This window comes from Dermacentor variabilis, chromosome 8, assembly GCF_050947875.1.
Source record: "Dermacentor variabilis isolate Ectoservices chromosome 8, ASM5094787v1, whole genome shotgun sequence".
Taxonomy (NCBI): Eukaryota; Metazoa; Arthropoda; class Arachnida; order Ixodida; family Ixodidae; genus Dermacentor; species Dermacentor variabilis.
Genome location: NC_134575.1, coordinates 126,155,282 through 126,179,600, shown reverse-complemented (window position 1 = coordinate 126,179,600; position 24,319 = coordinate 126,155,282).

Sequence of the window (24,319 nt, the reverse complement as noted above, 5' to 3'; positions counted from 1 at the left end):
AATGAAGAAGCGAATGCACTGTCGCAGCCTTCGGTCAGCCGGATCATTACAGCCGTCGCCAAGGCCATTACGGTTGTGGGCAAAGAAAAAGGATGGGTTAGATTCCCATCCGCGGCGCAACAGAAAGCCGCCGTCAGCAGCTGGCCCAACACACACGACGCCTTTGCTAGGTAGGGGTGCTCCTCGACAAATGAAACGAGTGTTTCGCGCTGCCTCGCTGAAACATGAGGACCCAGCCGCCTGTCGTTGTGCGACGACATCGTTTCGGTTTCGGCGCGCGAGCAAGTCCAATACGTAATCAAAGCGAGGCAAGTTCTTTGCATAACGTATGGCACACCACCTAGCGTATAAATAAGAAAACACAAATAAAATTACAACTCCCAGTAGCCATCTGCGCCGCAAGCTCACATTTATACTGAAAATTAAATTTGCAAGTGTTCTATACAAACCATTGTTTTCTTTATCAAACCAGCAACATCCTTCAATTGCTATACCGTCGTCCAAGTACGAACAAAACTGAAGACGTGATCTTCCGGCAGTCTGCCGCTCATTCATTGGTTCCCCTCACGCCGCCCCGTTCCGCTCTTTCTCCGAGTGACTTAATCCAGACGTAACAGCCAGACCGAACCGGTTCCAAAGCGAACCGCTACAGAATACGGCCCCTGAAGAAAGCTTTCAGGACTTCGTCACCGCGCTACAAAGGCTAGCGCCTGCTTGTGCGTTCGGCACGTGGCACGACGAGTCCCTTGGCGACCGAATCCTCCAAGGCGTCGCATCAACAAGAATTCGAAAAAAGGAAAAAATTACCGACGATTACGTTACTTCCTAATGCGAAATTTGAGCGCAGCAAATAAGCTGTTTCACCTTTTGGATAGATTGAGGCAAAGAAATCGAGCAACACATGTATGCGCTATCACAGAATTTTTTTTTCACACGTATTCCTTTAACAAAGACTCCACTAACAGTTCTTGACAGTCATGAAGGAAGCTTTGTGGTCGGAGAAATAGACTGATATATGTTCGACTTGGTACACCAATGCTTGATTCTCAAAGACGAGATCTATACAAGTGGCTCGCGAGGTTGTCACAGCCGTGGGGGAAGCAGAGGCTAAGCGCCGCCGCCGAGAAGACCCTGCCGTTCGCGCCGCCGAAGCGGAGGCTCATCGCCGCCGTCGAGAGCAACCAGCAGTAAGCGAGGCTGAAGCAGAAGCTCATCGCCGCCGCCGAGAAGACCCTGCAGTTCGCGCCGCCGAAGCGGAGGCTCATCGCCGCCGTCGAGAGCAACCAGCAGTAAGCGGAAGCGGAGGGGGGCGGCGTGTACACCCAGCGGCAAACGATGGGGGCAGAAGCGCGCGCAGCAAGCGGACAACACGATAAAGCGAGGAGGGAAGAGATAGCAGCGACCCTTTCCTCCTCTTTCTGCATGGCGGCGACGGTGTTCTATGCAGTCACGTTATCTTGACTCTCTAGCGGCGTCAGCGGCATCCAGCGGTATCAGTCGGTCGCTGCTAGCGCTGGGGGTATGAAAGGGGGGCGGAGCTGGTTACGAGGCCGACGACAACGCCGACGACAACGCCGACGACGACGCGAAACCCAGGAACGGACGCCAAAGAGCTGCGCTCTAAAAGGTTACTCTACGAAGGAGCGTCCCTCACGCTCAAGAAGGCCCAGGAAATCGGACGACCCATGAAATAAGTTCACAAAGAGCTTCAAGTCTTTAACAGCTCGTCTGTTCAGCGCGTCTCGACGCAACGCCAAGATGGCGTCGACAGCCATCACCTTCCTCGCTCGGGCGTGCAAGATGGCGGTTCCCGCCACCCTTCTCCCTCGACTCGCCGGCTTCAAGATGGCGCTCGGCGGCATGGCGGAAAGTCGTGACCTGGGGAGGCGGGCCAACATGGCGCGCGGCCCGAACTCCGCGAAGCCAGTAGAGACATTGCGGGCCATTGCTACCGATGTGGTTCACCTCGCCACATCGCATCTGATCAAGGCTGTCCAGCCAAGCACGTTTCCTGCTGTGCGTGTGGAAATGTAGGACATTTCGCTTCAGTTTGCCGTTCGAGGAACCGAACGCATCGACAGTCCCTTGCTTGCACGCAGCTTTTTTTCGCTGCATGCCAACAAGTGTCAGGAGTTCCAGCTGACCCAGGCGTTCAGTTTCCGTCTCTTCCGCATAACGCTCGCTCGTAGTTCGCCCAACCGTACTCAGGACAATTGGGACTTGTAAAGGACTTAATCCACGACATTCATCTTCGAGCTTCAATGCAACCAGTCTCGGCGAAACTGCGTCTTCAACGTCTAGTTCTCCGTGAGCAAGCCTGCGCTGCAAACGGTATTTCTCCACTGGAAAACAAAGTTCAGCCAACTGACAAGAAGTCGCTGCATTCATTTCTTAGTGTCACGCGATACTACGCTAAACTGATCCCGAAGTACGCTGAATTGGTAGAGCCGCTTAAGAAACTGCTAAAGCAAGGAAAACCCTTTGTCTGAGATCAGGTTACCTGTATGGCTTCCAGACTGTTAAGCAGGCAATTGCATGCGAATTCGGATCTTACGCCAAAAGTTTTAAGACGTACGTGGACCGTCGTCGTGCATCAAAATGCCCTCAATTTCGTCCAGGAGATCCTGTCCGAGTACGCAACTCGAAATATTTACGAAGTCCAATCGTAAATACTCGGGATCATTTAAGAGTTATCGTAGGGTAGGTCGCAATAGTTTCACGCTTGAAAATGGCGAACGATGGAATGCATCCAAAGTTGTGAAATGCCCTGCACTACAGGATTTTCTTGGAAAATTCACTGAAAAGAGTCACTCCAGAGGCTACCCGTACCTTGATGATTGTCTCCCACCTTTTCTTCCAGTTACTACTGGTATAGGAGATACATTACATTTCTTGTAGCGTAATCCTGCAGCACGCACATTATTACTACGGTGCTGACCGCCATACTAATTTGTCTTTCATGCGAAAAAGTTTTTAACATTAAGAGTCGTTACCATTCTTACGGGGGGACTAGGGAGTGTAAAGTGCTTTTACGCACAATGCCAAGTCCACGACAGCCACAGAGACTGCCTCGAGTCACGCTCAGGGCGTATGAGCCACCCATCAGTGCTGTCCCAGGCGGCACACAGATGTTTGTTACTGTATACTTTTGTACTTTGTGAATTTTTTGTGTTATCGGTGTGTGCAAGGCTGCATCTCATCGTCCTCGCAAGACGGGTACTGAAACTGCAGAACTGGAATGCAAAAGTTCATATTCAGTTTTCATGTTATGCGTTTTTCTTAACTGGGGAAGCAGAAGATGTCATTTTCTATTGTGTAAAGATGTCATCACTAAACACGTGTGTTACAGTGCTAACATGTGTTCTTCTGTGACTCGTGACTTACTTTTGTTGCGAGGAGAGCGATCTTTCCTTTCAAGGAAGAGGTGATGTGTTATCCCGTGTTAATTCCTGGTTTCGGTTTTGGGTCTTTACATCAGGGCGCCACTCAGCACCAAACGCTGTAAGTTGCCTGCTGTTTCCCCTCGCAGAAATAAAAGGGCATTCTTTGTCTGGTCCCCGACTGGAGTAGTCCGGCTCTTTCTTGCGGCGCTGCGCGCCCCGGCCGTTTAGCCCTCATGCCGTAAACCTTTCGTCCGGCCGCCCCGTCGAAGCTACAACACTGTTGTTTAACGTGCACCTAAATCTAAGTGTAGGGGATGTCGCATTTCCCCCCTAACGAAATACGGCCGCCGCGGCCGGGCTTCGATCCCGCGATCTCGTGCTCAGCAGTCGAATACCATAGTCACAGAGCAACCACGGCGGGTGCCCGCGGCGGAGGGGAAGCTAGCGCTAAGCACTCCCCACACGCGGGCCGATCTCCGAAGCTAGTGCCATGCCCGGGCGACCCGCGGCGAAAGTGAAGCAGGCGTTAAGCAATTCCCATAAGTGGGCTAATCCCGAAGATGGTGCAAAGCCTGACCGAACCGAGGCGGAAGGGAAGCAGGCATTAAGCACTCCCCATAGATGGGCCGATCATGAAGAGCGCGCAATGTCGGCCCGACCCGCGGCGGAGGTGAAGCAGGCATTAAGCACCCCCATGTGTGGGCCGATCACGAAGGTAGTGCGATGCCGGGCCGACCCGCGGCCGAGGTGCCGCAGGCGCTAAGCACTCCCCATACGTGGGCCGATCCGGAAGATTGTGCCATGCCGCGCCGACCCGTGGCGGAGGGAAAACAGGCGTTAAGTACTCCCCATACCTGGGCCGAATCCGAATTTAGCGAAATGCCGGCCCCACCCACGGCGGAGGTTATTAAATAGCGTTTAACGTTCCAAAACCACCTTATGATTATGAGGAATGCCGTAGTAGAGAAGTCCAGAAATTTCGACCAGCTGTTGTTATTCAACGTGCACTTAAACCTAAGTAAAGGTGTGTTTTCGCATTTCGCCCCCACAGAAAAGCGGCAGCGACGGCCGGGATTCGATCTCGCAATCTCGCGCTCAGAAGCCCGACACCATAGCCACAGAGCAACTACGGCGGGTGACCACGGTAGAGGTGAAGCAAGCGTTAAGCACTTCCGTGGCGCTGGCCGATCGCCAAGATAGTGCAATGCCGGCCCGACCCGCAGCGGAGGTTAATAAATGCCTAACAAGTGCCTAACAAATGCCTAACAAATGCCTAATAAATGATTAACAAGCCGAAAGCACTTTCTAATCATGAAGATGGCAGTAGTAGAGAACTCCAGAAATTTCAACCACCTGTTGTTTAAAGTGCACCTAAATCTATGTATAGGGGTTGTCGCATTTCCCCCCCTAACGAAAGACGGCCGCCGCGGCCGGACTTCGATCCCGCGATCTCGTGCTCAGCAGTCCAATACCATAGTGACAGAGCAACCACAGCGGGTGCCCGCGGCGGAGGGGAAGCAAGCGCTAAGCACTCCCCACATGCAGGGCGATCTCCGAAGCTAGTGCCATGCCCGGGCGACCCGCGGCGAAAGTGAAGCAGGCGTTACGCATTCCCGATATATGGCCCGATCCCGAAGAACGTGCAATGTCGGTCCGACCCGCGGCGAAGGTGAAGCAGGCGTTAAGCCCTCGCCTTACATTGGCTGATCCCGAAATAGTGCCATGTCCGACCGACCGCGACGGAGGTGAAGCAGGCGTTAAGCACTTGCCATGCGTGGGCCGATCCCGAAGATTGTACCATGCCGAGCCGCCCTGCGGCCGAGGTGAAGAAGGCGTGAAGCACTCCCCATGAGTGGACCGATCCCGAAGTACGTGCCATGCCGGGCCGAACCGCAGCGGAGTTGAAGCAGGTGTTAAGGACACCCCATACGTTGGCCGATCCCGAAGATAGTGCAGTTCGCCATTATTAGGCCCACATACACAGCTTCGCTGGTATGTGGGCCTGGTATGTGGGCAAGAAGCGTTGCTTTAATCAACATGGGCACCGCGTTCTTGATGCGCAAGTACTGCACGCGCAGTTGTGTTCTAGAAGCGTGCTACGCGTGTTCTCTTGTTCTCGCGCTCCGCTGAGGCTCCTCGGTCACCGAACAGGTAACACGGTTCGAAACCAACCATCGGACAAACTTGGGTAACTGAGTATATTCCAAATGCACATACGTGCCGCTCTTCAACGAACCTCATTCACACCGACATGGATCTCTATAGATGCGGGACTGGGTAGGCCCCCCTGTTCAAAGAAAGTTCTTCAAGCCGACTTCAAGCACCGGGTGCGTGCCAATCGGTCTGTACTGGTCTCTTATGAACATCTTAGATGCCGACTCGGTCACTAATTACGTGCCAGTCAATTTGAGCTGATCTTCAAAGAACGTTTTTGATGCTAACTTCGGTAACCAGGTAAGTGTCCCCGGCAATACTCAATTCTACAATGACGAAAAAGGCCCCCTAAGTTTTTCCAACGCTGAGCAGAATCGAACGCACGTAAGAAAGATTGCTTAAGGACAGCCACTAGACGCATAAATGAGCTGCTGCCAAAATGCGCTGGGTGTGTGCTGCTTCACTAAATTCCTTTCGAGTTAACGCTCCAGCGCATTGCGCCATGAAAGCAACGAGTAGTCGCCGCTGTTCAACGAACCTCTCGCCAACACGGGTCACTAACTTTGTGCAAAAGAGTGTGCGGCAAGCAAGGGAACAATTCTGAGAGTTCGCAGGCACCGGTGCGGCACGTTTCTTTGCTCAGAAGCCAGCCGCGCATTTCTGGGTGGTGTGACCAGATAGCGCACCGCGTCCGGGAAGAAGCGTGAAAGAGGAACCGGGGATACCGCAGGAAGCCTCTTTCACATAAGGTGATTTCCCTCGCACCGCAAGAGAGATTTCGTTTGTATCCGACGGAAGTCGCAGTCAAACCGATCTATGTAATCTTTGGTCGAAATCGCGCCGTTACCCGCGAAAGATATTTTGTGGCTTGTTTGGAGAATCGCGTCGGTCGCTCAACACGACGTGTATAAATACTTTGTTTCTTCTATAGAAGTTCGCTCAACAAGCCCTCAATAGTGCAAATAATTTAGTGTAGCCGTGGTTTACACAAGCGTGAAATACCATTGGCTCCGACACGCGAGCAGTGGATGACAAAACAACTTGGCGCAGGCGGGGAACGATCCCACAGCCTTCGGATTTCAAGTGGGATACTCTACCAATTGAGCTGTGGCGGCGCCGTTTCCCATCCACTTTCTTGGGCATTTACGTTTCCGAAAACAAAGGTTGTGGGATCGTTCCCCAGCTGCGGCAAGTTGTTTTTCCATCCAGTTTCATTTTCCTTAATTTATCGTCTCTTTATTTCACTTATTAAGCGAAAGTAATTTCCCCTATGTTGTCCTTGGTGTCAGTGTGTGCTGGCTTTTTGTGATACGACTAATAAAGATCAGGCGCATCAGTTAACCCCCTTTCTTCTTGTTTATATACTACGAGCTGTCGCATACGAGAAGACAAAGCCTTCGGATGTCGTCCCGAATTTACAGTTTTTTTTCCGTACATGATAGCCGCCACATACGAAAACACCTCAGTTGAAGCGATCCACGCTTCTACTGATGGAGCGATAAAAAAGAAAAGTGCAGCTTCGTTAAAATGCTGCGTCGGGGGCTGTGACTTTATAGCATAGTATGTGACGTTTCAATGTCGCGCTATGCGCGCGACCAATAATTGCAGTCGTTCGGGTTCGCTTTTCATGCGTATTTTTCCAAGTGAATCATTATTTTCCGGGACGAGACTGTACTGCTTATCAAGCTGGCAAGCCAAACGTGCAAACTGTATACCGTGCGATATTTTTTACTATAGCATAGCACCTTTAGTGCTTTGACGAGGATTAAATAGCATCGTCCATTCGTTTTCAATGTTTTAATGCCGGATAAGTAGAATTTAAACAATTTCTCCTCTTATTTCGGATGTATCATCTTTTACTGCACAAAAACCACTAAGCCTTCAATGTGTTGCAGACTTTGTATCCTTAACACGCCTATATTAACACTCTCTTTAAAGGAAATAGCATATCGCACTTAATTTCGTGCATTGAATTTATTTTGCTTGTCTATATTGCTCGTAGCATATTGCAGTATTCTAAGAAATGAGTTCGCTGTTATCATCCGTTCCATTCCCTGCTTCTATCTCTCTCTCTAACTCCTGTAAAACAAAAGCAACAACGGGAAAATCCGGCAAAAACTTGTTTTATAAGAACTAGATAACAAAATGAACAAAGGAAAATCAAAATCGTGCAATGAATTCAGCGCTTGCGTCCCTTCCTGCAAATGATAGAATCTTTTCAAGTGCGCATGGTTCTTGCATATCCACAGCTTCAAAAAATATGGTGACACATGACGAGACATAGCCCTTGTCGAACAAGAGGGAGGCAGTGCTACTAGTGAGTTTGCAATTTTATGCAGTGCTGCATAAACTCATATAATCCTATCCCGTCGTTACGCCCTCTATGAAATATGTACAATCGAACTTGCAAGATATAGAAAGACAGCATGTCGGTCCTCTATCTTAGTCTTCTTTTTCTTAAATTGTGAGATGCAGCTACTTACTGTTTTATTTGATACTGTGATTTGTTAGCATGTGTGCGCCGACTTCCCAAAATTTCTACTCAGTCTACCTAACACGAACTCAGACTTAGCCAAAATACCACTCAGCCGAGTTTGCTTAGAATCATATACACCAAATACCTACTCATGCGAGCTTGCTTTCACTCATACTTGCCAACATAATACTCAGCCGATATTTCTCTCAGTCATAATCACCAATAGGCACGTCAGCCCAGTTTGCTGACTCATATAAACCAATGTTCTGCTCAGCCGCGTTTTCTCTGTGTCATATTAACGAAATTGCTGCTGAGTCAACTTTGCTCTGACCCATATTCACCAAAATTGTACCCAGATAGGCTCATGGAAACGGAGCCTCACGGGTGGGGCCAAGCCTTAGTGAGCTGATGTTTGAGTGAGTGCACCAAGCTATGTACACAACATGACAATATAGTTGTGACATGGTATGTGCCTAAGAAATTTTGCATGGGAGTCCGTGTAGCATCGGATGAAAATAAAAGCAATTGCACATTCTGATGATGTGTACTGTGATGGGTGGACGTGACAAGACAAAGTGTTTGACTAGCCAGCTTGAGTGATGGGAATTGTGACACAACAAGAGATAAATTACTTATGGTGATTACGGAAGAAGAGGAATGCGTGCCTCTAACAAGGAAGCGGCGTGCGGACCACGTAAGAACGAGCGGGAGGCTCGAACCGCAGTTCGCTGACTGGCGGTCGAGTCTCTAGCACTGGCGATCAGGTATACTGCTACCATGTGAACCTGGGTTGAGTTCTCGCTCGTGGCTTTGCTCTCCAGTACATCTGCGACGTACCTTCGTATTGTGAACCAAGAGGTTCCAAAAACGGCTGGCAAGCCACTGACCAGTTAGAGCAGTGGTCTGGTGATCTGCCGGGCTGCTATGTCCCATGTTTCCACGTCGCCACCAGCTGCGGCATGGTGGTGACCTGTAGGACGTCGCCGTCGCAAGCAAATTACCAGCTGTGCTGAAGACTCGGAATACGTAGCGTCGCAGCGGCAAAGGCAACCGTCACAGGTACCGCAACGATGACGAACACTACCGAGTCGTGCTGCATTAGTGCGAAGCACATCTGTATATAGACGGACGGACGTCGTTATACCTTTTACTCTAGTCCGCAGCCATGTAAACCGTTGTGTATCGTTTTAACGTGCCTGTGTATTGTCTGTGTTGTATGTCAAGGGCTCCCATGTGCCGTGTCATTATTAAAATCCTGACTTCAAAGGAAACTGCAAGTTTCCATCACAATCTGGTGAGCCTGCCAGGGTATGTCAATAACACCTCAACGGCGGAGTCCGGCAGTCGTCTGTGTACACACAACTCTAGACGACCTACATGGATTCATAGAAATTAGCCGCCATGGCAGAGCAGCTAGGCCTGTCTGGTGCAGAACGACGGAAGTACATTGAAAGGTTAGGCAGAGGGAGGAACGAGCGGCTGAGTGAGAGGCAGCCAAAAAGCAGGGCAAGTGATCCGTCAGCCGAAGGGACGTAGCTACAAATCCCAAAGCTGAACCTCAAGCATCGAGAAGGAGCGCAATTGCTAACCATGTCACTAGCTCAGCTTTCCACTTTTCAGAAATGAGCATAAGTCACTTATTCACGGCGGTGGAAAGTCTAGCGCTGCAAGGCCTGGAGTTCAGAAAGTGGGTTGACGATCGATGGATAAATATTTGTGTTCCAACGTAGACAGAACGTGAAAGACGTAGAGCCGATTGGGCAGCTCAAACAGAGCTCCTAGAGGAAGGTATCCGTATGCTGAACATGCGTGTTGATACAACTTAGGCACCGAAGTCCAGCTTTACTCACGTATGTCTCAAGGGCTATGACTGGAAGGGCTCAGTGCAAGAAATTACTGGCAGTCACCTCACTAACGGGCAGAATTTACTGCTTGGTATTTAAGCTGAAACCAGCGCAGAGGTGCGCAGTAAGGACACCAATGCAACCCAGAAGATTGCTCATGAGAACGATGAATATCTATCAGGTAGTGAAGAGCAAGTTGCTTGCGAGGTTCAACCGAAGACGCGCGTTTGCAGCGTAGAGGAAGCACAGACCATGAGAGTGTCCGACGAACACCTGAATACGCCTAATGATCGAATAGTTAGCGCTCTGGGAAGCGATTTGCTTGCATGGAAAGTTAGTAGATGTGCACCGGTGCTTACCCATCAGGAACATCATGTGCCCTGTGCTAAACCGTGTTTTGCTTACACAAGGAATTCGGAGGGCTCTCTGTTAGGTTTTCTTAAAGTCTCTGTACCGCAAGTAGGAATGAATGAATGCGTGATGTTTAATGGCGCAAGGGCCATGTAGGACCAAAGAGCATCATGTCGATGCTAATGAGTTTGCAGTCTAATTATGATTTCTATGAAGTTGGTGTGAGCCACGGTGTGAGCCACTCTAATAGCCGCTCTAAAGTGCGTAAAAGCTGTATAATAAAATTATGGCGATGACGCATGACTTGTACTTTGAACATTGAGATGCATTTAAAAAGAATGATACGATATGTAAAATATATCAGATTATAAGAAATGCTAGAGCACTACTGCCTCCTTAGAGCCCTTGAAACACAAGGGCCTGGAGGCATGTGCTATACGAAACAGCTATCACAGTGGCATCCACGCCACGAAAGTGTGGGGCTAATAACATGCAATGCAACATCTTTCAGAAAACCTAGGACTGCGTTGGTGTCAAAGAGCGGTTCTGGACCGAGTAACACTACAGGATGAAGCGGGATGTGATGCCGGCATGCTAGGGGAAAATGCTTCTTTCTCTCAGATTCGGCTGCCCGACACTCCAGTAGGACCTGGAGGACGGTCAGCCTCTCCCCGTATCTGCCACAGGTTGAAGGATCATTTTCAGTGAGTAAAAAGTTAGGCGTGCCGGATGTGGGTCCTATTCTGAGACGACAGAATAGGACATCTGCTCGCAGTGATATTGTTGCGGAGGGCAAAGAACCTAACTGTGGCTTTAACACATGCAGTTTGTTATTTATTTCTTCGTCCCACATGCGTTGCTGCACGTAGGAATGACTCTTGACTGAATTTTGACTGAGCAACTGTCCTTAATGGATCCACACGTGCCTATACTCATGCACATCCTCCTCCAAGTTGTTTACAGTAGTTGCGGGCTACTATAATAAAAGGCGGATACTTGTGATGATGACGATTGTGGCATGCGGTCGCGACAACAAAAATACTTTCACCAGCCAGGTTCGAGGGATAGGGATTGTGTGGCAGCAACAAGAGATGAATTAATTATGGTGATTACGGAAGAAGTCCTCGTGCCATTAACAAGGAAGCGGCGTGCGGAGAGAGTGAGAGCGAGGGAGTGGCTCGAATGGCAGCTCGCTGACCGGCGGTCGAGGTTCGGTCACTGGCGACCGGGTCTCGAGCTACCGTGCGGACCTGAGCGGAGGTCTCGCTCGTGACTGTTATTTCCTGTGAGCCAGCGGCCTCTTGTTACAGGGGCCTGTTGCAGTGCTTCGTTCTCGGAACTGACATGTTCGAGGAGTGTCTGGGGTGCCGCTGACCAGTACTGTAGTGCCGTGGTACTCTTCCGGCATGCTGTCTCCCCTGTTTCCACGTAGCGTCGAGCTGCGGGGTAGTGCTCACGTGTAGGACGTGGGCGTCTGCAGCAACTCGCCAGCTGTGCTGAAGATTCGGAATGCGCAGCGACGCAGCGGCAACGACAACCGTCACGGGCACCACAGCGACGACGCACACTAGCGAGTCGTGCTGCGTGAGCGCTAGGCGCATCACTATATAGACGGACATACGTCGTCATAACTTTGGTCGAGTCCACATGCATGTAAACCATTGTCTATCGTGTTCAAGTCCTTTGATTAGTTCGTGGGCTTCACGGCTGTGCCACCACACAGACCGCTAACCAGTTTAGCATGATCATGCAGATTTTCGCCCGCATCATCGTCGACCTGCTTGTGTCTGCCATCTTGGCAGCCTCTTCTGCAACTTCGGGAAACTTTGTGCCTGCTGCCAACGAACGCGCACCCAGCGTCTGCCTCCTCCCTGTCGCCCATGCTTCAGGACGTTCGGCAGCGCCTCCAGCCCCGCTGTGGATCATCGAAACTAATCCAGCTACCGTATCGCCATCGACATCATATGCGCAACCTATAAAGCTGCAACCACCGTCCACCGCGCACTGTGGGCTTGTTGATTAACTTCGAAAGTTCTGCCAGTTCTATTCTAGCTGTAGGGCTAGAGGCTTTCATGCATTGGCGTTTCTAGATCAGATCTTTCTTCTCCTGCGATAGTTTACTGGTATCCTGCCTAACGGAGTTACCACCGACTTCCATTGCACACACCTTAATGATGCCCACAAGATTGTCGTTCATTGCTTCAACACTAAGGTCCTCTTCCTGAGTTAAAGGCGAATACCTGTTCTGTAGCTTGATCTGGAATTCCTCTATTTTTCCTCTTACCGCTAACTCATTGATCGGCTTCTTATGTACCAGTGTCTTCCGTTCCCTCCCCAGGTCTAGGCTAACTCGAGTTCTTACCATCCTGTGGTCACTGCAGTGCACCTTGCCGAGCACGTCCACATCTTGTATGATGCTATGATTAGCGCAGAGTATGAAGTCTATTTCATTTCTAGTCTCGCCGTTCGGGCTCCTCCACGTCCACTTTCGGCTATCCCGCTTGCGGAAGAAGGTATTCATTATCCTCATATCATTCTGTTCCGCAAACTCTACAAATAACTCTCCCCTACTATTCCTAGTGCCTATATCATATGCCCCCACTGCCTTGTCTCCAGCCTGCTTCTTCCCTACCTTGGCTTTAAAGTCGCCCATCAGTGTAGTGTATTTTGACTTAACCCATCGCCGATTCCGCGTCTTCATAGAAGCTTTCGACTTCCTGGCCATCATGACTGGATGTAGGGGCGTAGACCTGTACAATCTTCATTTTGTCCCTCTTATTAAGTCTACGCGCAACCTTGAGTGATCGGAAAAAACACGTTTTCTGCTCTTGGCCGGCGGGAATGGGGGGGCTTTGTTTCCGGCCGCAAGGCCCTCCACGTCTCAGTAAGGTGCCTGGTGGTGGTCTCGTGCTGACGGTGACCTCTCGGTGAGCGCATATTTCCCCTCATCTTTTAAGAGGTTCAATACTTGCACGCATTTGTCTCGCAAACCATATTTATTTCAAGGGAGTTTTCCACGTCTCAATAATTTCTCTCGTCGTATTCGAGTGCTGATTGCCGTGTTATAGTTTGTTAACGAAGCTTTCATCAAGTCTAAATATTTTAATGCAGTTTTTCCTGTTCGTATCATGGCCACGCACGCTTATATCGCCTTTCGTTTCTCTACCACGCGTGCGCTTTAAAACCACGGCGCTGGAATTTTGCTTTCCTTTCCTTCCTTCTTCTCCGCCTTTAAACTGGTCCTCTTAACTACTACACGCTGAGACAAAGCAACAGCGCGCGCATTAGATCCCATAGATCAGATGAATATTTACAATTATTATTAGTGTTATAATTATATTCGAGTGCTGATTGCTGTGCTATCGTTGTTAACGAAGCTTTCCCTCAAGTATAAATATGTTAAGGCAGTTTGTTGTGTGCGTATCGTGGCCACGCACGCTTATATCGCCTTTCGTTTCTCTACCACGCGTGCGCTTTAAAACCACGGCGCTGGAATTTTGCTTTCCTTTCCTTCCTTCTTCTCCGCCTTTAAACTGGTCCTCTTAACTACTACACGCAGCGACAAAGCAACAGCGCGCGCATTAGATCCCATAGATGAGATGAATATTTACAGTTATTATTAGGGTTATAATTATACTCGAGTGCTGATTGCTGTGCTATCGTTTGTCAACGAAGCTTTCCCTCATGTCTAAATATTTTAAGGCAGTTTGTCGTGTGCGTATCATGGCCACGCACGCTTATATCGCCTTCCGTTTCTCTACCCCGGGTGCGCTTTAAAACCACGGCGCTGCAATTTTGCTTCAGAGACGTTCCTTTCCTTCCTTCTTCTCCGCCCTTAAACTGGCCCTCTTAACTACTACACACAGAGACAAAGCAACAGCGCGCGCATGCGCTCCCATAGATGCTATATATATATATATATATATATATATAGAAAATTATCAGTCATAGCTCTCGTAGTATAGCCCTCTGGGCCGTTTTCTTTCTTTTCAAAATAACACGAAGGTATTTCGCTCTCGTCATCAGCAGTCCCTGAGATAGTTATTCTGGCGGCTCGCTTCCCACGCTATGCGTGCCGCCCTCGCACCTGTTTAAGCTTTTCCTAGACGCTATAGTTACACTATGTACGCGCAACCTTGAGCGATCGGAAAAACACGTTTTCTGGTCTTGGCCGACGGGAATGGGAGGCTTTGTTTCCGGCCGCAAGGCCCTCCACGTCTCAGTAAGGTGCCTGGTGGTGGTCTCGTGCTGACGGTGACCTCTCGGTGAGCGCATATTTCCCCTCATCTTTTAAGAGGTTCAATACTTGCATGCATTTGTCTCGCAAACCATATTTATTTCAAGGGAGTTTTCCACGTCTCAATAATTTCTCTCGTCGTATTCGAGTGCTGATTGCCGTGTTATAGTTTGTTAACGAAGCTTTCATCAAGTCTAAATATTTTAATGCAGTTTTTCCTGTTCGTATCATGGCCACGCACGCTTATATCGCCTTTCGTTTCTCTACCACGCGTGCGCTTTAAAACCACGGCGCTGGAATTTTGCTTTCCTTTCCTTCCTTCTTCTCCGCCTTTAAACTGGTCCTCTTAACTACTACACGCTGAGACAAAGCAACAGCGCGCGCATTAGATCCCATAGATCAGATGAATATTTACAATTATTATTAGGGTTATAATTATACTCGAGTGCTGATTGCTGTGCTATCGTTTGTCAACGAAGCTTTCCCTCATGTCTAAATATTTTAAGGCAGTTTGTCGTGTGCGTATCATGGCCACGCACGCTTATATCGCCTTCCGTTTCTCTACCCCGGGTGCGCTTTAAAACCACGGCGCTGCAATTTTGCTTCAGAGACGTTCCTTTCCTTCCTTCTTCTCCGCCCTTAAACTGGCCCTCTTAACTACTACACACAGAGACAAAGCAACAGCGCGCGCATGCGCTCCCATAGATGCTATATATATATATATATATATATAGAAAATTATCAGTCATAGCTCTCGTAGTATAGCCCTCTGGGCCGTTTTCTTTCTTTTCAAAATAACACGAAGGTATTTCGCTCTCGTCATCAGCAGTCCCTGAGATAGTTATTCTGGCGGCTCGCTTCCCACGCTATGCGTGCCGCCCTCGCACCTGTTTAAGCTTTTCCTAGACGCTATAGTTACACTATGTACGCGCAACCTTGAGCGATCGGAAAAACACGTTTTCTGGTCTTGGCCGACGGGAATGGGAGGCTTTGTTTCCGGCCGCAAGGCCCTCCACGTCTCAGTAAGGTGCCTGGTGGTGGTCTCGTGCGGACGGTGACCTCTCGGTGAGCGCATATTTCCCCTAATCTTTTAAGAGGTTCAATACTTACACGCATTTGTCTCGCAAACCATATTTATTTCAAGGGAGTTTTCCACGTCTCAATAATTTCTCTAGTCGTATTCGAGTGCTGATTGCCGTGTTATAGTTTGTTAACGAAGCTTTCCCTCAAGTCTAAATATTTTAAGGCAGTTGGTCCTGTGCGTATCATGGCCACGCACGCTTATATCGCCTTCCGTTTCTCTACCCCGGGTGCGCTTTAAAACCACGGCGCTGCAATTTTGCTTCGGAGATTTTCCTTTCCTTCCTTTTTCCCCGCCCTTAAACTGGCTCGCTTAACTACTACACGCAGAGACAAAGCAACAGCGCGCGCATGCGCTCCCATAGATGATATATATATATATATATATATATATATATATATATATATATATATATATATAGAAAATTATCAGTCATAGCTCTCGTAGTATAGCCCTCTGGGCCGTTTCCTTTTTTTTCGAAATTAGTCATATTAGGGTTATTATAATTACACGAAGGTATGTCGCTCTCGTCAGCAGCAGTCCCTGAAATAGTTATTCTGGCGGCTAGCTTCCCACGTTATGTGTGCCGCCCTCGCACCTGTTTAAGCTTTTGCTAGACGCTAGAGTTACACTATGTACGCGCAACCTTGAGCGATCGGAAAAACACGTTTTCTGCTCTTGGCCGACGGGAATGGGGGGCCTTTGTTTTCGGCCGCAAGGCCCTCCACGTCTCCCTGATTCTCTGCGTAGTGGTTATTGGGAAAGAACTTATTTCGTACTCTTCACGGACCCTTCCAATACAAGGTTTCCCGTTTTGGTCTCTGCTAAGCTCCTGCGACTTTTCAATGATTGACACTCTTTTCTCCGGTCTTAAGTGGCAAACGTGCCTTCTTTATTTGGACCGCGTCGCCGTCGTGTTTGCCGTGACTTTCGAGCAGCATCTTCAATGCTTTCGTGCAATACCTGATGCGCTCAGGCTGCTGGCCTATCACTGAAGCCTGAAAAATACCACTTCGGTTACTAGGACGGACAGATAGACAGACAGACCGACAGAGAAACAATGAACTTCGATCCTGAGGAGCTGCTGTGAGGGCTCCATAACGGGAGTCCATTGAAGTCGCTGGCCGCGCCCACGTAGAGGGCAAAGCGCCGTGATGCCCTGCCCTTTTCTGGTCCCTCTAGATAGCTTGGGCTTGCTTTCGGAGTACCGTGCTTCTGTTGGTCTCCTCCCATTTGGTTTAGCTGGAAAGAAGACCGTTAGGCAACGCGGGACATCGCCAGAGTATGACAGCCATAAAGCAAGAGGTTTCGCTGCAGTCGGGACAACTAGGGTGCGCATCCCGGTATATCTTACTGAGGAATCCCCGCGACAGGAAAGGGCCTGCCTGCAACATTCTGAGAGTAGCTGACTGACCTCTACTGAGCATCGGGTGAGGAAGAGGATAAATCCCCTACCAAGTTGTTTATGTTTAGTAATTTCATTAAACGTGAGAAGTGGATCGTTCTGCGGAGTCCTTTCCTGCCCCTCCTGAGCTTCCAGACCATCGCGGTGCGTGAGTTCTCGAGCACGGTTGCGGGCCAGGTCGTTGAGGTTTGGGAAGCCCTCGAGAACGTACGCCTATATGTGTGCGGGCAACCACGTGATATAATGAGAATGGGGGAAGCACTCTGCCCTAGAATACAGGCCGTCTATCGAGCGAGGTTACGTGATTCGAGTGCTGTGATTGCGTCTCTCGAGTCGGTGTAAATGTAGGAATGCAATGGGTCACTCAAGGCCACCGCAACAGCAATTGGTTCTGCTATACTCGGAGTGGCCGCTCTTACCAAGGAGCGAAGCACTCCCCGCCCTTCTGCAATCTAATGCACGCACCTTCTCATGTTCCCGTATTTCACCGCATTCACAAAGACCATGGAGTCTCTGTCATCCCTAACTTTCTTCAAGATGGCTCCTGCACGGGGCTTTACGTCTACCCTTGTTATGCTGTATATGTACGTTTCGCTGGAAGGGCTTGACAAGGCAGGTCGCCCTCGTTTCCCGTTTCACTGTTATGCGCCAGTCCTCCGGTATCCTAGGAGCCATGCCAACTTCGTGAAGAATTCGCCTGCAAGCCTCGGTCGACAATAGCCTAACCTCCTGGGCCATGACTTGCGCCTCTATGATCTCGTCTATGTTATGCTGCATCCCGAGTTAATCTAGCATGTCGGAGCTCGTGGTAATAGGCAAGCCAGCACTCTCTTGATGCTCTTGCACATGAGGGTATTCAATTTGCTCTTTTCAGTTTTGGTCCATAGAAGAGTTGACGCCACCGGGTTAATATGTTTCATGAGAAATGCGTGATACATTCAAAGGAGGTTGTCTTCACCGAACCCTTTCTTTGGTAGGACACCCTAGCGATTAACAGTAGCATATTCTCCGTCTTGGCTGTAACGTGGGTAATTGTTCTGGCATTAGAGCCCCTCGCATCTATGAGAAGGCCAGGATCTTAGCGGAGTCGACTATAGGAATTTTCTGCCCATTCTTCGCGTATAATACCACCGGTAGCACGTTGAAGGCGTCAGAACCCTAGCCCCGGCCTTGTGGGTCTGCAAATAACAGCTCCGACTTACTTGGGGACAGTAGGAGACCCGTGTCCGCGATGTAAGCCTCCGTCTCGTCCAATCGTTCAAGGCCGCTTGTAAGCTTGTTCTATTTAGGCTAGGGAGCCCCCTGGGTCCTATATCGACATGTAATCTGCGTAGAGCGACCTATGCCCCGGAGGCTGTCCAGCCTCTCTGAAAGGCCGCTCATGGCTATATTGAAAAGCAGTGGTGAGATTACTGATCCGTGGGGCGTACCCCGAGCCCCCAATCCGAACACGCTCGACTGAATCTGTCCCACCCAAATAGTAGCGGTTCTATTCATCTCAAAGGACCCGAAAACGTCCTCTAATTTGACGCCCAGGCCTATCCCGGCCGTGGTCTGTAGTATGTATCGATGTAACACTCTGTCGAATGCCTTAGTGAGACCAAGGGCGAGAATCCCTCCCACGTCACGGGTGCCGCTATCAAGGATTTACTTCTTCAGCATTAGCATGACCTCCTGCGTCGATAGGCCTGGCCGAAAACCAACCATATAACGTGGGAAGAGGTTCCTGCGCTTAATGTACCGGAAACTGTTGAATATCGCCTGCTCCGCTACATCGCATATGCGTGGGGTTAGTGATATTGGTCACATGTTGTCCGAATGAAGGCGTTTTCCAGGTTTAGCGATGGGTATCACGCTAGCCACTCTCCATCCGTAGGGCACCTATCCGGTTCCCCCATACCCTGTTCATCTGCTTAGTTAGTAGTCCACTGCCTTGTCGTCCAAGTTTCGTAATAGCCTGTTAGAAACCTTATCCGGACCCGGAGCCGATCTGCTGTTTAAATAGTAGAGCACCGCCCTGATCTCAGATTCTGTGAAGGGCGCTTCGAGCTCCTCCACCGTCGCGCACTTTATTTGCGAATAATCATCTTCCATAGTCGGCCCTATGGGGAGTCAGCTATCCGCCACGACATTCAAACGCGACTGTTCAGTACCTCCCTCCTGTTTGTGCCTGTGCACGACTGAACTAAGTTTTCTTTTTGAATCCGCTTGCTCTGCGCGTAACCCAGGAGGTGCTTGAGGAGGTTTCACTCCCCTCCTGAGCGCATGGGCCCGTCTAGCGACACGCAAACCTGGTCCCTTAGTAGCCTATTGAGGTCGGCACAATAGCTGTCGATCTCCCAACCTACACGAAGAACGCAGGAAGGGGAGAGCCGAATACATCGAAAAGTCCCTAGCTTCCCAGGCAACAAAGGTATAAGTTGACGCAGCCACATTCACCAAAAGGGCGACACAGACCAACCCCAACGCAGTAGCGCCGGTGATAAACTCGGACATGCGAGAAATTTTCAGCGCATATCTACAGGACTGCACGGTAGTCGAACCTGAAGAAGCGGCCATCGCTCTAGCGGCAGCGGAGGGCTATCGGACTAGGCGGTCCTTAACCATACTAACCGACTCCCAAACAGCTTGTCGAAACTACATGTTAGGTAGAATAGGTCACAGAGCGCTTCGAAGATCACCACACACAAAACCCAGAAAAATAACAACCAATTAGACACAGGATAGCGTGGACGCCGGGTCACATGGACGTGAAAGGCCGACAGGGTAGCGTGTGAGGTCGACAGGGTAGCTCGAGGTTGTTGTTGTTAAATAAATTTATTTCAACAGAGGTGTTCGGGCCACGTAGGCCCCTGGGCCCCCGCAAGACCGTACTATACTCAACTGTTTATGTTCTGTAGGTCCATAACACTGGCAGCCCGGCTGGTCGCGATGAACTGCGTTGCCGGGTCCTCAGAGCGGAGCACGGTCTCCCAGTCCTCCCACGATGTCAGGTGCTCCAGGCCCCGCGGGGGAGGGTCCGCCGGGCTAAGCGAGAGGATGTGGATGGCGGATGCGAACGGTTCGGGACAGAGGGCGCAGGCGGCTGTGGGGAAAGAGGGATGGTAATGGAATAGGGTGACAGGGGAGGGGAGTGTGTGGGTCTGCAGTCGGCTCCAAAATGTCGCATGTCTGTTGTCCAGTGATGGGTGAGGTGGGGGTTAGATCTGACGTGCTGCTCTATAAGCCTGCGTCAGGTCGCTGAAAGAGTGTGCATGCGCTCCTTCGTGAATCCCGGATCGGAGGCCACCTGAGCCCGGTTAATAGAACCTCGGGCTAAAAAGTTGGCAGCCTCGTTTACGGGATTCCCTGAGTGCGCAGGCACCTAATTCCAAACTTTTGTATTCCAATTCTGCTATCAGCCCTCCGAGATTGGTGAAAAACTTTTTTCGACCACTCCCCACTTCACCTGTCTGTCACGCGACGTCGCGAAAACCGCAGTACCTCCCCATCTGATATGATGTGTACACAGTGATTATGCATGATTCGACAGAAAAAATAAAAACAGTTATTTCTGATTCAACCCCTTTTCGCCATTAGCCCTCGGCTATTGGTAAAAAGTTTTCGGGCTGCACCCACTACACCTGCCTGTCACACGACGTCACAAAACCACGCAAACTCACCGCGTCAAAGTGACGTGTACGCGATAAAGATGCATTATTATGCCGAACAAAACTGAATTTTTTTCGGAATAGCCGCAGGCTGCCCCGTTCCGAAAGGAATAAAAGATGGCTGCCACCGATCGCTGCCACGCTGGCTACTCGCACCTTCCGGAGAGCATGGGTGTAGTTGCGTATAATAAAACATCTTGCGTGACCGTGTAAGGTTTTCAAGCACTTTCGGCACGTTTACTACCTTATTCTGCCAACTCTTCTTTGCTGAGGGTCAGTTTTAGCGTCATTCTTAAGCTTGCGTTGCATGCCGCCGCGATTTTCGACCATCCACCACAAGCTAAGTAAAGGAAAGCCGACCAATCGCAGACGTCGACACCACCCTCTTCATCCGGTTATCGATTTCCAGTGCACTGGCTCTGCCCCAGTGAATCCCTCTCCACTTGAGCTTTCTCTTCGCTTCTTGTCAGCCAATTATATACGACAAGCCGCTCAGTGTAGGCAATATTATTCGTTTTTCAAGCAAGCAAAAGTGACCTCCTATGAACGAGGAGAGCGCTCGACTGGTCTGTTCAGACAACCCTCCAGGTGACCGCCCGGTGCTTGCGTCGGTGGTTACGCAAATTTGACGTCAGGAAATTGGAATAGAAACATATTGGAATAGTTTTACGTTATAGGGCCCCAGGAAGCATTTCTTTTACTTGATCGCGGGTGGCGTCCTCTTTGCGAGACACACGGTAGGTATGCTGTCAAATGGGCCTTTCAGTGCGTTCGGTAGTAATTATCTGCTTTGCAAAGGGTGTCTAATTTTTGACGTAGTGGCGAAACAGTAGCTAATGCAAACCAAAAGAGAGCGAAGACTCTTGCTGCTAAGCGGATAACTGGGACTTCACACATCGAGGTGAATTTTGGACTGCTTGACTTTTTGCTGGATGGCGGAAAGTTCTGCCAGTGATGGGCCGGTACTCGCGTCGCCGATTTTTTCGAAGCAAGTGACAACAGCGTGCCTCGTGAAGTGCTGGTATTCGCGGCTGAAGTTCCCTATTAGGATTTCAGCAGGCTGTTTGGTCAGTTCGAAGAGGCTGCGAGCGAAACATAATTCACGAGAGTAGAGGATGGACTCATTGGTTTCTACAAGTCCAAAGGCAGTTCCGTCCTTGTCTCTCACTATGGTAACCAATACATCGTACAGGGGCAGTAATGTGACACAATCGTCACAAATACCCAACGTTATCTTGTGCTATTTTCAGTCATGCAAGCTTAAGTTACGCAAAAATCTGACCAGCAGCTCTTGAACACTCATAATGGTCCGTTATTTTCTAACAAGCCCATTCTTAAGATACGCTGCCTGGAGCATTCCCGCAGCACGATGAAAGATCCGATGAAGTTAGAGCTGCAGATATGCACTCCGGCAGTGTGCCTCCTAACCGGCGTCACGAATTATTCCGCAGTTTGCAGCTGAGGACCATTCCATACGGTCGTCCCCGTTCGGGGAGCAGCCAACAATTCACCACTCATAACGAAGTGTTTGGTACAGGTATCAACGACGGCAAGGACCTGGCAATTGTCGACGGCTACTGTAATATCTGCGGGAAGTCCTGTGTTCTTATCAGAAGATGGCATGGCAGATAAATCGTCGTCGTAAACATGGCGTGTTGGAGGATGTTTGTGAGAACGATCTGAAGCTGCCCCACCCGCAGAGGCAACTGTAATCCGTTTCACTGAGGCGGGCGTGGACTTCGGGTTCTCGTGCGAAGATCAGTGAACTTGGGTAAAGGAGTCATCATGCGCAAAACTGATGATGAACATGAGTGGCGTCGTTGTGTGAGAGAAGACGGCGGTTGAGAGGCCAGGTACTCCTCGATCTCACGTGGGCGCTCACTATTGCTTGGTCGACAGGCATTAAGGTGAAATTTCTGAAGACCCATCCTCCGATAAGGGCACTGACAATACAGACGGTCCGCTTCGCCGCATTGGTAGCACAGTAGCTTATTATCAGAGGTGCGCCACCCGTCTGATTATCTTGTGATCTCTCGTTGGCCTACGTACTCATAGGTGTTTACATCTGTAGCGAGAAATCAACCAAGCGTCGTCCCGTAGGTGGTTGGGGATTCCGTTAGGCTCCGGCATATGTGAGGACCACGGCTTCGCTTTGGTGCCAATGGTTGGCTCAGGGTTCTGATTTTGTTACAAATCATGCAGCCAAACGCAGTAACAGTCGGCTGACTATCAGTTTTGCGAACTTCCTCCAGCTCTTCACGCAAAAGGCTTCGCACAAGCTCTCAGAGTTCTGCTAAATCATGTCCACAGGTGAAGCTTGACACGGTGGCGACGTTGCTTTGGCAGACTTACTATTGCGCAAGCTGATGCAGTGCTGGCTACATTGTCGTCGCCACAGTTATGAACTCGGCGACGGTAGTTGAAGGGTGGCGCAAGAGTCCAGAGCAGAGTTGTGCTTTCACCCCTAGCATTAAAAGACAAGCTTTCTTTGGCTCGGCCATATATTTATTAGCACATCGGAACAATCGGGAAATGTCTTCGACAAACATCGCCACGCTTTCATTTGGTTTCTGAAACTGACTTTCAAAAGCTTGACTGATCTTTTCTTTCCTTTCAGGGCTGCAGTTTGTCTCAGGTGGCTGTCGTGGCAATTACTGCAAGCTAATGATGGAACCCTCATGACTGTTATGTGAGCATAGTATTCAAGGGCGAAATATACGTAACCCAGTTTCCTAGACTCATCCCATTCAGTGACTGTGGCGACTCGGTCGAAGCGTTAAAGCCCATGCGCCATGTCTTCGAACACGTCCTCATGAAATGGCTTTGTAACGCGGGGTGCGTTGACCAAGCGCGGGGTAGAAGTGAATTGGACTGCGTCTCTTTTTCGCATCTGATGTCTGCGTCTGATGATGAGGCCACGTTAACAGGCACCGACGCCCCACGTTGTCACCATCTCATTAGTAGCTAAACTGAATTTGAAATGAACGAAGCGCATGAAGGCCAACTGGATAGACTAAATATGCTTTTCTGTATATATATATATATATATATATATATATATATATACATACATACATATATATATATATATATATATATATATATATATATATATATATATATACATACATATATATATATATATATATATATATATATATATATATATATATATATATATATATATATATATATATATGTATATATCAGCGGCGGCGCAGAGGTAGCGCATCCGCCTCGCGTGCAAGATGACCGTGGGTCAAATTCCGGTGCTGCGAAGTTTTCAGTCACATAAAAACAAATCCGCGAGTTCATAAAATTGCATCAACAGACCTGGAGAGCGGCCTGATCCCGGTGACCAGAACCGGTAACGCACTTACTCACCAGAGCAGGATTGGCCACTCTGGTGCAGTACTTGGCCACAACCTCCTACATGAATAAAACAATCAAATTCCGATCCTCAGTTCCCAGCAGCTGCGAAGGAACTGACCACGGCGGTGGTCAAACCTGCGACGTAGCAGAGGGTGCTAAGAATCCCTGGTTCCGGACAGGCCGCCATTGGGATCTGAAGCTGGCAACGTTTAACGCTAGAACATCATCTAGTGAGGCGAGTCTAGCAGTGCTATTGGAGGAATTAGAGGGCAGTAAATGGGATATAATAGGGCGCAGAGAAGTTAGGAGGACAAAAGAAGCATATACAGTGCTAGAAAGTGGGCACGTCCTGTGCTACCGGGGCTT